Consider the following 15,553-nt stretch of genomic DNA (forward strand, 5'->3'; position numbering starts at 1 on the left):
CTGGAGTTGGCACTTCTCGGCCCTCTGTTTTACCGACATCTTGATCAAAGTGTGCATGAAGTCCATGGTGGTGTTCCGGTCCAAAAGATCTCGGCAAGTGCTGAAAATTGGTCCTTTAATCCATGTGCTAGGCCTTTCGGTCATAACTTTTGTATTTGCTTGTATATCCAGTTCATAGGGGGTCTATTGGAGGGTCCCAAGTGGTCTTGTGGCAAGGTAAAATGTGTTTGGCAGAGGTGCTGGGCCGGCCGGCCTAAGCCAGGCCGGCCGGCCTGCAGCCTCTGCACAACCAGAGTCGAAAACTTGTAGTTTGCAAAACTTTTGCGTCTGGACTCCGAATTGGGTGATCCAAGTATCCAATTCGATCATCTCGACGAGCTCTTCAACTTGGCAATGTCAAATTTGGCATTTGACAATGTTTATAATGGTGCCATCTTATATCCATGTTTCACCATCCTTGTAGATGCTCCATTTAGTGTTGTTTATTGCATATTCTGAGCATAATCCTGCAAGACATCTCGAGCCACCAAAACTTGTGGAATTTGTTAGGATTAGGTAAAACATGTATGGAACATGGTGCAAGGCTCAATTTATTCCCGAGAAGTTAACGGTCAATATGGGAAATAATGGCCGTCAACACCCCCCCAAGCTTAAACTTTTGCTCGTCCTCGAGCAAAGCTAAAGCTGAGGCTCAGTGGATCAGGAGTTGCATTAATGCTCATACCCTGTAAATACCTTGTGCACAACATATTACTCTCACCCATATGTACTTTGAATAAGTTGGCTCATACCTTGGTTTCTGGTAGATGGTGCTTATTGGCATTTCATCCCTCATCTTGGGCGGTTGAGAGACTGAACAACCTTTACCGGAATATTTCCTGCTCCTGTTCAGGTTCCTATCTTGGAGTTTTGCAAGTTTTTTCAAAAGTGGTTTAAGATTCCCTAATGGTTCTCTCAAATCGCTCAAGGTGTATGATCCTTACCATGGTCGGAAATTTTGACCATCTTCTTCCTACTCTATGGCTGATATGTGGAGTTTTGGGTATGAAGAGTGTAGCATACCTTGGTTACTTGTGTTGCCGAGTCGAAAAGTGGTTCGCAAGAGGTCGGTACTCGATCAAATCCCGATCTTATGGAAGGTGAAATTGTTCAGGGGAGAGGGAGGAAATGGACTCACGCTTAGAACATCTCTGGCCTTTTTATTTGAGCTCCTTATTTCGTCTCTCTTGAGTGGAGGTATGGGTCTTCTCTCTCTTTTTTTTTGCTTAAGTTTTTTTTAAGAAGATGACCCATACTCCATAATGATAGAGCTATTGGAAGGGAGCATAACTTGAATAGACCATTTGAGATGGATAGGCTCACTGTGGAGATTTTGGGTTTTGTTGTGAGGGGAATTGTCTGGCGAAGGTGGATATCAATACTCGGAGTAAGTAATTGACATGCCAGACAATTTGAGGCTAGCAAACAATGGGTACGCAAAGGAGAAAGATCGGTAGATGACAAGTACCTTCCTCGAACGGACTCACCATTCGACAAAGCTCAAAATAACTCAAGATAGCCTATATCGGTTCATATGATAAAACATTATGGCTTTGGGTAGGACATGTAGACCAAATGGGAAATCTTTATCATGTTTTATTTTAAAGAAATTCTGAGAGGTTCCCTACTAGAGAAAGCAGTTTTATTCTGATTCGGGCCCTCTCAAATCTCACAACAACTTAGACTTGGAAATCAAGCTCATGCTCCCACTCAAACCAGAATTTTAGTGATATTTTTATGAGCCAACATTTCAAGTACTAGGCGAGTAAAAAGTTGTATATGAGGTACTTGCAAAGCATGGACAGAGAAACTATTCATCATCTCCATGATAAGAGCTTACACGGATTTCCACACATATGTGTTGGGAGTTTTATTCAAAGCATGAAACATTTTTATTGTGTTTTATTTTTTTGTTTTTATTTTATTTTCCTCTTTTTTTTAATTTTTGAAAGACTCAATATATATTTTTTTTGATGGACACAAGATGAAAGGATAGGTTAGATGACTTACCTGGATACATTGGCGTCCCCCCCAAGCTTGAATGAAGCTTAGTAGGTGTTGATGCCTTTCAGGATCAACACACGAACGCACTCGAACGTGCGGCGCGAAGAGGCAGCTCGCTGCAGCGCCTCCTGCGTAGACCGGTCAGACCAGTCCCTTGGAGCGGTCAGACCGGTCGCCGCCGACAGATCGGTGACGAAGCCTACGAACGTTAGCCCGGGAAGACCCGTCGGGGCAGGCGCACGTAGGGTTGTTCTAGGGTCGGCAGGCCACCTAGAACGCCCTCAATCGACGTAGAGATGATGGAGGAACAGCAAAAAGTAGATTGGAAAAACTAGGGCAGGAGAAAAGTAAAAAGATAAAAGTTGTATTGATTTGATCGATTGGATGCCCTAATCGGCTGTGACCCTTTATATTTATAGGGTGGGGTGGACTTATCCCGCAAGAAATCCTATTACAGATCTAAATCTACAAAGAGTTCTAGTTGTACTCGGATTCCAGGTAGACCGGTCTGACCGGTAAGACCCACCGGTTAGACCGGTCGGTGTTGCCAGACCGGCTACATGGTCCAGACCGGTCAGACCGCTCAAAAGCACCGGTCAGACCGGTCTGTTCGACCAGTGCCAATTTTGGTCGTCAACATATGCCCCCCTGTTTTTTGGTGATGCTAGCATGCCAAAAAACAAGCCTCTGGACCAAAATTGTCTAAGGACGATGATAAATATGCATCGGCCATATTTTGTTCTAAGGGCGATAAATTCTATCGGCCATATCTTGCTTTTTTTCAAGCTGATGACGAAACAACTTGCTTAGGCCTCCATACCTGCTTCATGGTCGCCGACCTTGCTGGTACAACCTCCACTTGCTGTTCCATAGACTCCGTCTTGCGCATCCGCTGCAGCCTTCTCTTTTGGGTGTGAGACAAGCCTGAAGGGCAACACCTCGATTGTAAATACTTGTTGTCTTGCTTTATGTCTTTCTCAACCTCCTTGCTGCAATCTGGTTTGCTTTTGACCAGATTATTGCTAGCAACAATCGGTCTTTGAGAGGCACCATAACTTGGATATATAGAAGAATATTGAATAAAATATGGATGCATATACATTCTACTATAATCCATAGGTGTGTAATAGTAAGGATACAACCAGAACCATGGAGCAATCGGCCCACCAAATGAATATGGCACAAAAGCATTATTACCTTGTTGAACATGAGAAGCCGATTGCTCACGATGCTCCGATGATGGATTTGTATCTTTAGCTTGATCTGGTCGCTTCTTCTGTTTCTGAGTAGCTCCTTTCTCCTCATACTTGTCCAAGAGTTGCTTGAAACTCGGCCTCTCCTTTTTGTTGTTTCTGGAATTTTTTTTAGAAATCCCAGATGGACCGGTCGGACCGATCTCCAGACCGGTCAGACCGGTCTGAGCAGATCTGGCGTTCTTCTTCTGTTCTTGCCCCCCCCCCGAGCGCTGAATTCTTCAATGAATCTTCAGAGACCTTCTTTGCTGGAGTTTCCTGATGAGATTTCGAAGGCTCAGACCTTTCTTCACCAATAAATATATTTTTTCCTTTTGTTGATTCGGCTTGATTTTGCCTAATTAACACTTTAGGATTACTCAATTCAAGCACATGTGTATGTGCAGGGAAAGGATTCTGATCCACCTTCATTTGTGGAACAATTATTCGGCCTTCGTTAACAGCCGATTGAATTTGCCATCGAAGCACATTGCAATCATTAGTCGCATGAGAGGAAGTATTATGAAATTTGCAATAAGCTCGCCGCTTTAATTCTTCAAGCGGCGGTATGACATGCGACATCTTGATGTATCCATTCTTATATAATTCATCAAATATCCTCTCACATTTGGATACATCAAAAGTAAATCTTTCTTGCCGATCTTTATGAATCGGCTTAAGAGAACCGCAAATGCAAGGTTTATCATTAGAGGACCAAACAAATTCAGCGGTATAAACATCTTTACCTTCATCGTTCGAACAATTGGAATCACACCCGAGCACATAAACAGGACGATTAGGTTTTTCATTGGACTTTTGAGAATCTCTAGCTTCTTTAGCTCAGCTTTCATTAGCCAGAGCCTTTTGTAAGACTTGACTAACATCTAGAAATTCTTGTCCCTCTAGCTTTGCTTTATGAAAATCAAGTAAACCAGCAAAAGCTAGATCAGCTAAATCTCTATCAGAAATTGTCAAACTATAACATCGGTTTCTAGTATCTCTAAATCTTCTAATATACTCAAAAACACCTTCATGTATATTTTGCTTAACCGATGTGAGATGTGACAATTTCAATTCAGTTTCACCACTAAAGAAATAATCATGAAATTTTTGCTCTAAATCAGCAAAAGTGAAAACTGAATTGGGTGGCAATGAAATAAACCATGTAAATGCAGCACCCGATAGAGATAAAGGAAATAACCTCAATTTGTAAATATCATTAGTGCTAGCTTCAACACATTGTATAATCAATTGACCTATATGCTCTAATGTAGTTCTACTATCATCACCAGTGAATTTAACAAATTCAAGAATTTTAAACCCTTGAGGATATGCAACATAATCGTAATTCTCAGGGTATGGCCTTTGATAAGATTGGCATTTGGCTTTAGGCTCTATACCAAAAGTTTGCCGAAATGTCTTAATCACCTCCTCTTTGATACTACTTGATCCAACATCATCGGCGTTAAGCCAATTTGTGATCGGTGTACTACTAGGTTGAGCAAAGTTCGGCGGTGTGGAATGTCGCAACGAACTTGCTGCCCCATATGGCACATTGGCACGAGGTGATGCATTATAATTAATTCGGCTTTGCTGATTAGCCGAATTAGTCACAATAGCATTATTAGTTGGAATTGCCGAACCACGAATTGTCTTATCGGTATTAGATGTAGACGCATTATTACCGACAGACTTTATACCAAGATGTATTTCAATTCGGCTAAAACGATCATCAAACATATCATGCATATTTTGACCAATAAATTCCAACTTATTATTCACATGAGAAGAAACAGCATCATCTATAGCATTAGCTATTTCAGAATTAAGGACAGGCTGCTTGTTCTCATCGAAATTTACCTCAAATTGTGAAGCATCGAAGGCGGCATCCGTAGTGACCATCCCTTGTCGATCGATGGAGAAGTGCGAGATGTACTGGTTCATGGCTTCTTCTTCCAGCTTCTAGATCTCCTTCTCCTTCTCTTCTCCGATCTTTTTCTGGATGTCATCAAGAATCTTCTGATGCTCGGCCGGAAGTTGTTGAACATTCGGCCTCCGGATATTGGCAGAATCAACCTCACCAGGTTTAGGAATACCGGTCATGGCAACCGATTTATTTTTTCTTTTCCCCAGCGGAGTCGCCAAAAAGTATGTTGATGCCTTTCAGGATCTACACATGAACGCACTCGAACGTGCGGTGCGAAGAGGCAGCTCGCTGCAGCGCCTCCTACGTAGACCGGTCCCATGGAGCGGTCAGACCGGTCACCGCCGACAGATCGGTGGCGAAGCCTACGAACGTTAGCCCGGGAAGACCCGTCAGGGCAGGCGCACATACGGTTGTTCTAGGGTCGGCAGGCCACCTAGAACGCCCTCAATCAATGTAGAGACGACAGAGGAACATCAAAAAGTAGATTGGAAAAGCTAGGGCAGGAGAAAAGTAAAAAGATAAAAGTTGTATTGATTTGATCGATTGGATGCCCTAATCGGCTGTGACCCTTTATATTTATAGGGTGGGGTGGACTTATTCCGCAAGAAATCCTATTACAGATCTAAATCTACAAAGAGTTCTAGTTGTACTAGGATTCTAGGCAGACCGGTCTGACTGGTCAGACCCACCGGTCAGACCGGTCGGTGTTGCCAGACCGGCTACATGGTCCAAACCGGTCAGACCGCTCAAAAGCACCGGTCAGACCGGTCTGTTCGACCAGTGCCAATTTTGGTCGTCAACGTAGGTGTGCCATCTTGGCCGATTTTTTTTGTACGCAATGCAGAATTGAAAGAATGCACTTGCAAAAATTTAAACATGCCATGATGTATAATGGAAAACTTTTGCAAAAAGATAAACTATCCTATATGCAAATGTGGGAATGGATAACTACCACTTACCACATGGGAAGGGCTCGAGTTTTTCGTCTTGAGCGAGACTATCCATACCTTGGGTTCGGTCGTCGTCACCTGATGGAGATCTTGGTGGCGACGCTTTCTTCTGCCATAGTCAGAGTTACTTCGATCTCTTTCTTCCCAAATTCCAGAAATTTCTTACGTTGGATGTTCCGCTTCACGTTCCGTTGGTTATACACCTTGATCTCCTCCCGAGTTCAAAGATTCTTCACGAATTCGATGAGGGTAGAGTTGGATGGGGTATATGGCTTCTCCAGCTCTTTCACGGATTCGTTCTAGTTGAAACATTTGATCTGTGAGCAATGCTCATCTTTCGGTCTAAAGCCGAATCTCTCCTTCTGCTCATTGATGTTGAGTTGGATTACTCCAACTCCCGCATCAATGTGTGCAGTTGTCATACTCAAGAATGGCCTCCCCAATATGAGAGGAATCTTGGTGTTGTCTTCCATATCGAGAATGATGAAATCAACGGGGACAAAGAAATTCCGTATTTTCACCGGAATATCCTTGGCGATCCCCGTGAGATGACGAACCGATTGGTCTGCTAGCTGCAAACACATGGCAGTAGGAGCAAGCGCATGATGGTTAAGTTCATCATAAATTACCTTTGGCATGACGCTGATGCTTGCTCACTAATCACAAAGAGCGTGCTTAAAGTGTTGAGCTCCGATGGAACATGTGATGGTGGGGCATACTGGTTTCTTCTTCTTCTCCAGGAGAGGGTTGAGTATAGCTGTGCTACACTCACTTGTAAGCTGCACGACCTCGGTGGTTGGTAGGACCCTCTTGTTGCCAAGGATATCCTTGAGATACTTGGCCTCGTGGGAACCTGAATAGTATCAAGAAGTGGTGTATTGCCATAAAGCTTCTTGATTACCTCGATGAACTTGCCAAATTGCTCAACGGCCACCGGCATTTTTTTTCCGCTCTAGAAACGGTAAGGCAGTTGTAACGTGGCAGTCCCGTGAAGTTCTAGGGGGTTCCACAGGGTCTTCCTGGGCAGCAATGGTGTTGGATTCTTCGGCCTCCTCCAGCACCCCGTCTTCGGCATCGGTATTTCTAGTGGTTATGGTCTTTCGCCGTGTAACTGCATCCTTCGAAAGATGTGGTCTCTGTGCGGATTGTCTTGCCCGCACAGTTACCGCATTCACACTTTCTTTCGGGTTCACTCCCAGTTGCTCCGGAAGTTCCCCCATGTTATGGATACGACAGGATGAGGCCAGCTGAGTTACTTTAGTTTTTATCAATTCGTTGAAACTCAGCTGATTTTTAATAACATAGTCAAACCCCTCTAGTTGCATAGCCAAAGACTCAAGAATTTTATCACTAGCAAGAAATTTCTCACTAATGTTGTCATTCATTTGTTTTTGGCCGTACATGAAGTCTTTAAGCGAGGGCTTAAAACTGTTATTAAAATTGTTACCTTGTTGTTGGCCGAAGGGGAGGTCGGGCCTAGAATTCCAACCTTGCTGAGGACGGCAGTCTGTGTCATTGGGAGTGTTTTTCCCAATGGAGTTCTCGTCCTCTTGAGTGAATGGGCAAGATTTGCCCGAGTGTCCAGTATTGCCACATTTCTCACATGTCATCAGAGATTCAGTCTGCTTAACCTCCTAGTGTGGAGATTCTAGCTTTTTCATGAGAAGATCCATCTTGGCTACCAGCCTATCGACACTGTCAATTTTATGTATTCCTTTTGCATGGGCTGGCTGCCTATCTTCCTTCCAACTCTGGTTGGAAGCAACCTTGTGGATGAGCACTTTAGCTCCTGCAACATCGTGGGAGAGGAATGCGATCACTGGTTCAGGCCATGGAAGAAGTTCTGAATGATAAGCCATTCTTCCATGCCATGGTGTGGGCATGCTGCAATGTATTCCTGAAGACGTTCCCAGGATTCTGGGACTATCTCATCCCGGAGTTGTTCAAAACTGGAAATCCTTTTCCGAAGGGCGTTGGTTTTGCCCACCGGAAAGTACTTGACCAGAAAAGCATTGGAGCACGCATCCCAAGTGTCGAATTCTTTCTTGAAGGTGTAAAACCACGTCTTTGCTTTACCAAGCAAAGAGAGTGGGAACAGTCAAAGACGAATATTATCCATCATAGTGCCTCTTGGGTTGATTATGCTACTCACTTCCAGAAAATTCTGTAGATGAGCGTTGGCATCCTCTAATGCCTTTCCGCAGAAGGGACTTGCTTGGACCATGTTGACAAGACCAGTCTTTATCTCAAGGCCATCAATGCCTTGGTTTTTGGTCAGTCCAGTAGGGATATGGCTATTGGACGGGGCTGAGAATTGACGGAGTGTTTTCTGAGCCATGGGTATTGAAGCTAGTGTTGTCAAGCCTTGATCCTAGAAAGTTTCTTCTGGTAGAACGACTATGTGTCAAATAATTCACCCAATTTTTCTGGATCTGAGTTGAAGTGATATGGTAGATCGAATCTGGTCCTGCACTGCTCTGCAAAAATCACAAGGATACCGAGAGCAATGGTAATCCCGCTAAAATTAGCAGTGATAAATTAGTAATTTTTGTCAACTATTCAACGATATCTTTAGTCAATTGCCTTCCCGGCAACGGCGCCAGAAATACTTGTTCGTGTTTCTTATGCTCAATAGAATATGGATTCCGCAAGCGCGCAGAATCACCGCTATAGAACATCACCTTGGAGTATTCCAGGGTATCGTAATTTTCCTCAGGGAAGCACTATGGTAAAGAGTATCGAAGAATCGAATGACAAACGTTACTAGAGATATCAACCAACTAACTTAGTGGGGGTAAGCCTCATAGATAAGATAAGATAATGACCAACGAAGACCGTCTGACACAGGAGACTCTAATCCTTAGAGAGGTAAGTAGCTGGGAGGATAACGAGCGAGAAAGACTTCTAAAACACTTCTAAACTATCGAGCTAGCCTCTCTAGACTAAACCTTGCTTCTAACTAGTTATCGGGAACCTAGAGCTTACTTCGGTGGCCTCAGGGAAGGACTCAGACTGGGGTGAGAAGGGAGTCCAACGGCAGTCGGCACTACTGCTATTGAAGCACCCGAATGTGGTGGACTACAAGGGACGGACAGGGCAGTCACCACCTGCCGCCTACCACAACGGTACCGTGGGGTGGAACACACTTTCTAGCTAACACTAAGCTCGGACACCACGTCTGTACTCGGTGTTAGGATTTCTCTTGTCGCGAACAAGAGAAATCCCCTCAACCTAGGGACCTATCTTGAGTTCCCTAGTCCGGGCGAGAAAATCCGTAAGGTAAGATCCTGATAAACAAGAGAGATACAAAGCCTAAGCTAAAGGAATTACTTCCGCACACAAGTATGATAACTTGAAAAGATAAATAATGCAGAAAGTAAAGCTGACTCAAAAAGGTAAAGAAGATAACTATATTGATAAATGTCAAAGGAAAAGATACAAGAGCTTATACCCGACTTCCGATGACGACTCCGGAATCCCGAGACAAGCTCGACTCGACTCTAACTCCCAACTACCTAACCTACTCTAGAAAGTAAAAGACAAGAGAGAACTCCTTGGTGTGTATCACAAGTGAGGGGTGGAGGCCTATTTATACTAGCTAGAGGTTGGTATTTGGCCGAGGTGTCGGGTGTATGCAAGAGGGTCGGTTGACATAGCTTCCACGTGAAGATGAGCTCAAGACGCTACAAAGTGGGGCCGGCCAGCCTCGCTTAGGCCGGCCAGCCTGTGATTTCCTCCGTTCGGCGCCGACCTTCTCCTGGACGCTCCTGATCTTCTCTAGATGTCGGTGTAGGTTGATTGCTTCAACATTGAAAATTGTAGGCCGGCCGGCCTCCCCCAGGCCGGTAGGCCTGGAGTTGGCACTTCTCGGCCCTCTGTTTCATCAACATCTTGATCAAAGTGTGCATGAAGTCCGTAGTGGTGTTCCGGTCAAAAAGATCTCGGCAAGTGCTGAAAATTGGTCCTTTAATCCATGTGCTAGGCGTTTCGGTCATAACTTTTGTATTTGCTTGTATATCCAGTTCATAGGGGGTCTATTGGAGGGTCCCAAGTGGTCTTGTGGCAAGGCAAAATGTGTTTGGCAGAGGTGCTGGGCCGGCCGGCCTAAGCCAGGCCGGCCGGCGTGCAGCCTCTGCACAACCCGAGTCAAAAACTTGTAGTTTGCAAAACTTTTGCGTCCGGACTCCGAATTGGGTGATCCAAGTTTCCAATTCGATCATCTCGATGAGCTCTTCAACATGGCAATGTCAAATTTGGCATTTGATAATGTTTATAATGGTTCCATCTTATATCCATGTTTCACCATCCTTGTAGATGCTCCATTTAGTGTTGTTTATTCCATATTCTGAGCATAATCCTGCAAGATATTTCGAGCCACCAAAACTTGTGAAATTTGTTAGGATTAGGTAAAATATGTATGGAACATAGTGCAAGGCTCAATTTATTCCCGAGAAGTTGACGGTCAATATGGGAAATAATGGCCATCAACAGACATGGAGCTATAACTTTTATCTACTCTTCACCAAAAAGGAATAATGACACCTGTAACTGAAGGCTTCACATGGGAAAAGAAAAACCGATCAAGAAAGTGCCAAACATGAAACCAGCACTCAAGCAGAAAGTTCTAATGACATTTTTACTCATTGTTGGTGTTTCTTATGCTCAATAGAATATAGATTCCGCGAGCGCACAGAATCGCTGTTGTAGCACTTCACCTTGGAGTATTCCAGGGTATCGTAATTTTTCTCAGGGAAGCACAATGGCAAAGAGTATCGAAGAATCGAATGACAAACTTTACTAGAGATATCAACCGACTAACTTAGTGGGGGTAAGCCTGATAAATAAGATAAGATAATGGCCAATGATGACCGTCTGACACAGGAGACTCTAATTCTTAGAGAGGTAAGCAGCTAGGAGGACAATGAGCGAGAAAGACTCCTAAAACACTTCTAAACTATTGAGGTAGCCTCTCTAGACTAAACCTTGCTTCTAACTAGTTATCGGGAACCTAGAGCTTACTTCGGCGGCCTCAGGGAAGGACTCAGACTGGGGTGAGAAGGGAGTCCAATGGCAGTCAGCACTACTGCTATGAGAGCACCCGAGCGTGGTGGACTACAAGGGACGGACAGGGCTGTCACCACCTACCGCCTACCACAACAGTACCGTGGGGTGGAACACACTTTCTAGCTAACAGTAAGCCCGAACACCACGTCTGTACTCGGTATTAGGATTTCTCTTGTTGTGAACAAGAGAAATTCCTTCCAACCGAGGGACCTAACTTGAGTTCCCTAGTCTGGGCGAGAAAACCCATAAGGTAAGATCACGATAAACAAGAAAGATACAAAGCCTAAGCTAGAGGAACTTACTTCCGCACACAAGCAAGACAACTTGAGAAGATAAATAATGTAGAAAGTAAAGCTGACTCGAAAAGATAAAGAAGATAACTATATTGATAAATGTCAAAGGAAAAGATACAAGAGCTTATACCCGACTTCCGATGATGACTCCGAAATCCCGAGACAAGCTCGACTCGACTCTAACTCCCAACTACCTAACCTACTCTAGAAAGTAAAAGTGAGAAGAGAGAACTCCTTTGGTGTGTGTTGAGAGTGAGGGGTGGAGGCCTATTTCTACTAGCTAGAGGTCGGTATTTGGTCGAGGCGTCGGGTGTACACAAGAGGGTCGGTTGACGTAGATTCCACGCGAAGATGAGCTCGAGACGCTGCAAAGTGGGGCCGGCCAGCCTCTCCTAGGGCGTCCGGCCTGGGATTTCCTCCATTTGGCACTGACCTTTTCGTGGACACTCCTGATCTCCTCCTGGTGTCGGTGTAGGTTGCGTTGGTTCAAAGATGAAAATTGTAAGCCAACCGGCCTCCCTGTTCGCACTCCTTAAGTACCCATTTTATTATACAATTAGGAGAGGTTTTGGTAAATTCTTCGGGATGATTCATGTACTAACCCGCCACTTGGCACCCGAACTTGACCGTTTTCGATTTTGTCCTGGATTTTGGAGCATGTTGTGTTTTGGCAGGAAATTGGACATTTTCGGAGATGTTTTGACGCATGGTCACAATTGGGATAAGATGAGGAATAAGGAGAAGAGGCCGCACGCGAAAGATGGGACCGAAATAGGCCAGAAAGGGCCCAGGCCGGCCGGCCTAGCCCATTCCGGGGCCCAATCAGTCTCAGTTTTCTTCAGCACGAAGTATGCGTCAACCCTAATCTGTGTTTTACCAAAACCGCCGACCAGAACCGCCTATATATACCCCGAAGCCGCCGTCAAAGAGAGGATCGTGGAGATCGCAGAGAGAGAGCATCCAGAGACGAGTTTCAGAGATCCATTCGAGTTAGACACAAGAGAAAGGCGACACCGGAGGCTTCATCATCCCTCGGCGCCGCTGCAAGTTGGAGGACAACAAGGGATCCATCCCTTGCCGGAGATTTCGTCACCATGATCGACTACGCTTCGCTTAGCTTGATGGGGTAAAGTCCTCATTTTGTTCATGGGGTTGTAAGGAGATCTTGAGTTGTAATTGCCGAATCCTTTATGAGATTGATCTATCACGATTCTTGTTGATGATACTTTGATGCCTAATAGTTCGCGACTTGGCTTTGGGTTTGCTTTGCTCTTGCATGGTTTACTTAGATTACATCAACTATCGTGTTCTTGTCGATTCGTTACCGATTATCCTCGTGTAGTGATAGTATGCGGGAGGGAAAGGTTTTGATCTTGGAACACACCTTTGGTAGATTAGATCCGTTCTTCGTTGCTTGGCGATTACATCTCTAGTGATCCTAGACCCTATGGACAAATGCTCTTCATATCTTGTGCACACACCTATCATTGCTCACTAGTCTAGATTAGATTAGACTGGTTAGATTAGATCTATTTCATATTCAATCACTCAATATAGATCTTTTACCAACATCATTAGTGCTTAGTTAAGCATAGTAATACACTTGTTCCGTGGATTGATAAACCTTGGGGGAATACTCTAAGGGAAAAGCTACACGATCTGTTCGCTTGCGGTACGTAAATTGGCGCTCTAAGGAGCGTCAACAAGCTTTTCTAGCGCCGTTGCCGGGGAACAAGCGATTTTGCTACGTTTAACTTTGTATTAATTTTGTTGGTTACTAACACCTAACCTTTTCTCTAGAAAATTTTTGTTTTTGTTTTTGTTTTGATTGTCTAGATGGCCCATCTCATTCAACACGTGGAGGAAGGAGAAAAATCACTAAGGGATTATGCAAGCCCGCGATCGGAGGACTTCGACATGCAAAAATCAGATTCGGTGTTGCGAGCCACCGAGTACGAGATCAAGCCTCAAATCATCAAGATGGCGGCAGCAAACCCCTTTAGAGGAGATGAGACGGACAACCCATATAGACATATCAAGTGGTTCACAATGCTATGCAACACGGTACAACAAGACGGAGTTCCGCTAGCTTGGTTTAGATGAAATCTTTTCCCATACTCACTTGCGGAAGAAGCGAGAAGATGGTTTGCACTTGCATCCTTCGAGGTAAAAGGAAATTGGGATGACTTGATGAAGAAATTTTGCGAGCGGTTCTTTCCGTTAAGCAAGGTTCAACATATTCGGAAGCAAGTGATCAACTTCGCACAAGGAGAAGAAGAAGTGATAGATCAAGTATGGGATATATTCAATGGATTGATTGAACAAGGACCGAAGCTCGGATTTTCCGGTGAAGTACTCTTGCATACCTTTTACTTTTCCCTAACCCCCGAGTGCATGAAGTTTGTTCAAATGTGTGCAGGAGGAGATCTCATGGAGAAAACACTCACGGAAGCCGCCCAACTCCTACAAAAAATCAGCAAGGGTGCGACCATGTGAAGAGATTGGGAAAAACGATGTTCGGCAAGCTCCGAGGAAGGGTCTCAAGTGCGGGTGCTTGCTTGTAACACCCTAATTTAAATTTCCTATTTAATAATAAATTTAATTGGCTTTATTTAAATTTCTAAGGTTTATTGTGTTTAGACTTGCATTTAATCTAATTTTTGTTCCTCAAGTAATTAAAATTTTGTTTAAGGTTAAATTTTGTTGTTGCATCATGCTGGAGCATTTATTTTATTTGCTTGTGTGCATAAGGTTATTGAATTAAAATTTTGTTTGAATTCAAATAGATTTGATTTGCTTGGAAATAGAATAGAAATAGGAAGGGACCCAGCCCAAAACCCAACAAACCAGCCCGAGCCCACTCCCTTTCTTTCTTCCCGCGTCCGGCCCAGTGCACCTTCGTCCCGGCCCATTTCCTTCCACAGCCGGCCCACTTCTTTCCCCCGAAACCCAGCCCAGCAGCGCCCTTTTTCTCTCCCGGCCCAGGACGCCCGCTCGGCCCGTCCTCACCCCGCACGCGAACCGCACACCGGCCCAGCCCGCTCTCCGACCGGTCCGCTTCGCCGCTGCGCAGCGCCCCACTCCCGCACGGCCCACGCCGCGGCCTGCCTCCGCCCACTCGCGCGCGTCCCGCCTCTGACACGCTGGTCCCACGCGCCAGCTCCCTCTTCTCCCTTACTTTCTTCCTCCGCGCGCTAACTGAAACCGGTGATCTCACCGGGGATCACGCCCGCGCTCCCCACGGCACGCCCCCCCCGAGATTCTCGGCCCTTCTCTTTAAACCACCCCGCAGCCGCACCCTGGACCTTCCCATCTTCCAGCGCCGCCACCCAAACCCTAGCTAGCCACGCCCGCGTCGCCCCGCCGCGCAGAGTCGCCTGCGCCGCCGCGACCACAACGCTCCACCGCTCCCTAGCTTCACAGGAGCCGCGCAAAAGCTCCGCCCCGTGCCCTGGGATCTTCCCGAGCCCACAGCCTTCGACTCCAGTCCGCAACTCGCCGGGAATTTCACCCGAACCCCCACTGCAGGTAACCCGCCCGCCGCCCTGATTCCTCGCCGCCGGCGACTCCGGAGCCCCCCTGACCCCCGTAGCCTTTCCACAGCACCGCCAGGAGTTGAACCAAGAGGATCAGAAGGCTGGAGCTCCACTCCAGCAACCGCGTCATCGCGCTCCGCCGAGCTTCGCCGCCGGACGCCGCCGTCATGCCCTCTGCACGGCTTCCCCGACCGACCTGCACCCCGGTGAGCACCTCTTGGCACCCCTTCCCTGTTTGCGCACGCTAAAAAGGCGAATAGGCCACTCTAGTGGTCAGAACGCCATCGCCGACGAGACCCGCCATGGCCCAGCCCCTCCCCGCCGCCGCGCACGACATCCCGAGCCCTAAACCCCTTCCCTGAGTGGCCAGGTGGTTTACACGTTCCACGCTGGCCCTCCCCGGCCAAATCCCAGCCCAAACGGAGGTTTGTAAACCCAGATGTCCCAACTCTGGCCGCCGCAGCGGAGCAGAGCTCCGGCGATGTCCTGCCGCCGCCCCGCGCGCCCG

At 46.0% G+C, this 15,553-nt stretch overlaps 1 non-coding gene across 1 annotated transcript; it reads left to right on the top strand.

Moving 5' to 3' along the window:
* The first annotated feature begins 8,017 nt into the window (after positions 1 to 8,017).
* On the top strand, positions 8,018 to 8,124 carry LOC120658581. Its single transcript, XR_005668736.1, has one exon. It is a non-coding gene; the product is annotated as a small nucleolar RNA R71 (small nucleolar RNA).
* Positions 8,125 to 15,553: the final 7,429 nt, after the last annotated feature.

This window comes from Panicum virgatum, chromosome 1K, assembly GCF_016808335.1.
Source record: "Panicum virgatum strain AP13 chromosome 1K, P.virgatum_v5, whole genome shotgun sequence".
In the NCBI taxonomy this organism is placed as follows: domain Eukaryota; kingdom Viridiplantae; phylum Streptophyta; class Magnoliopsida; order Poales; family Poaceae; genus Panicum; species Panicum virgatum.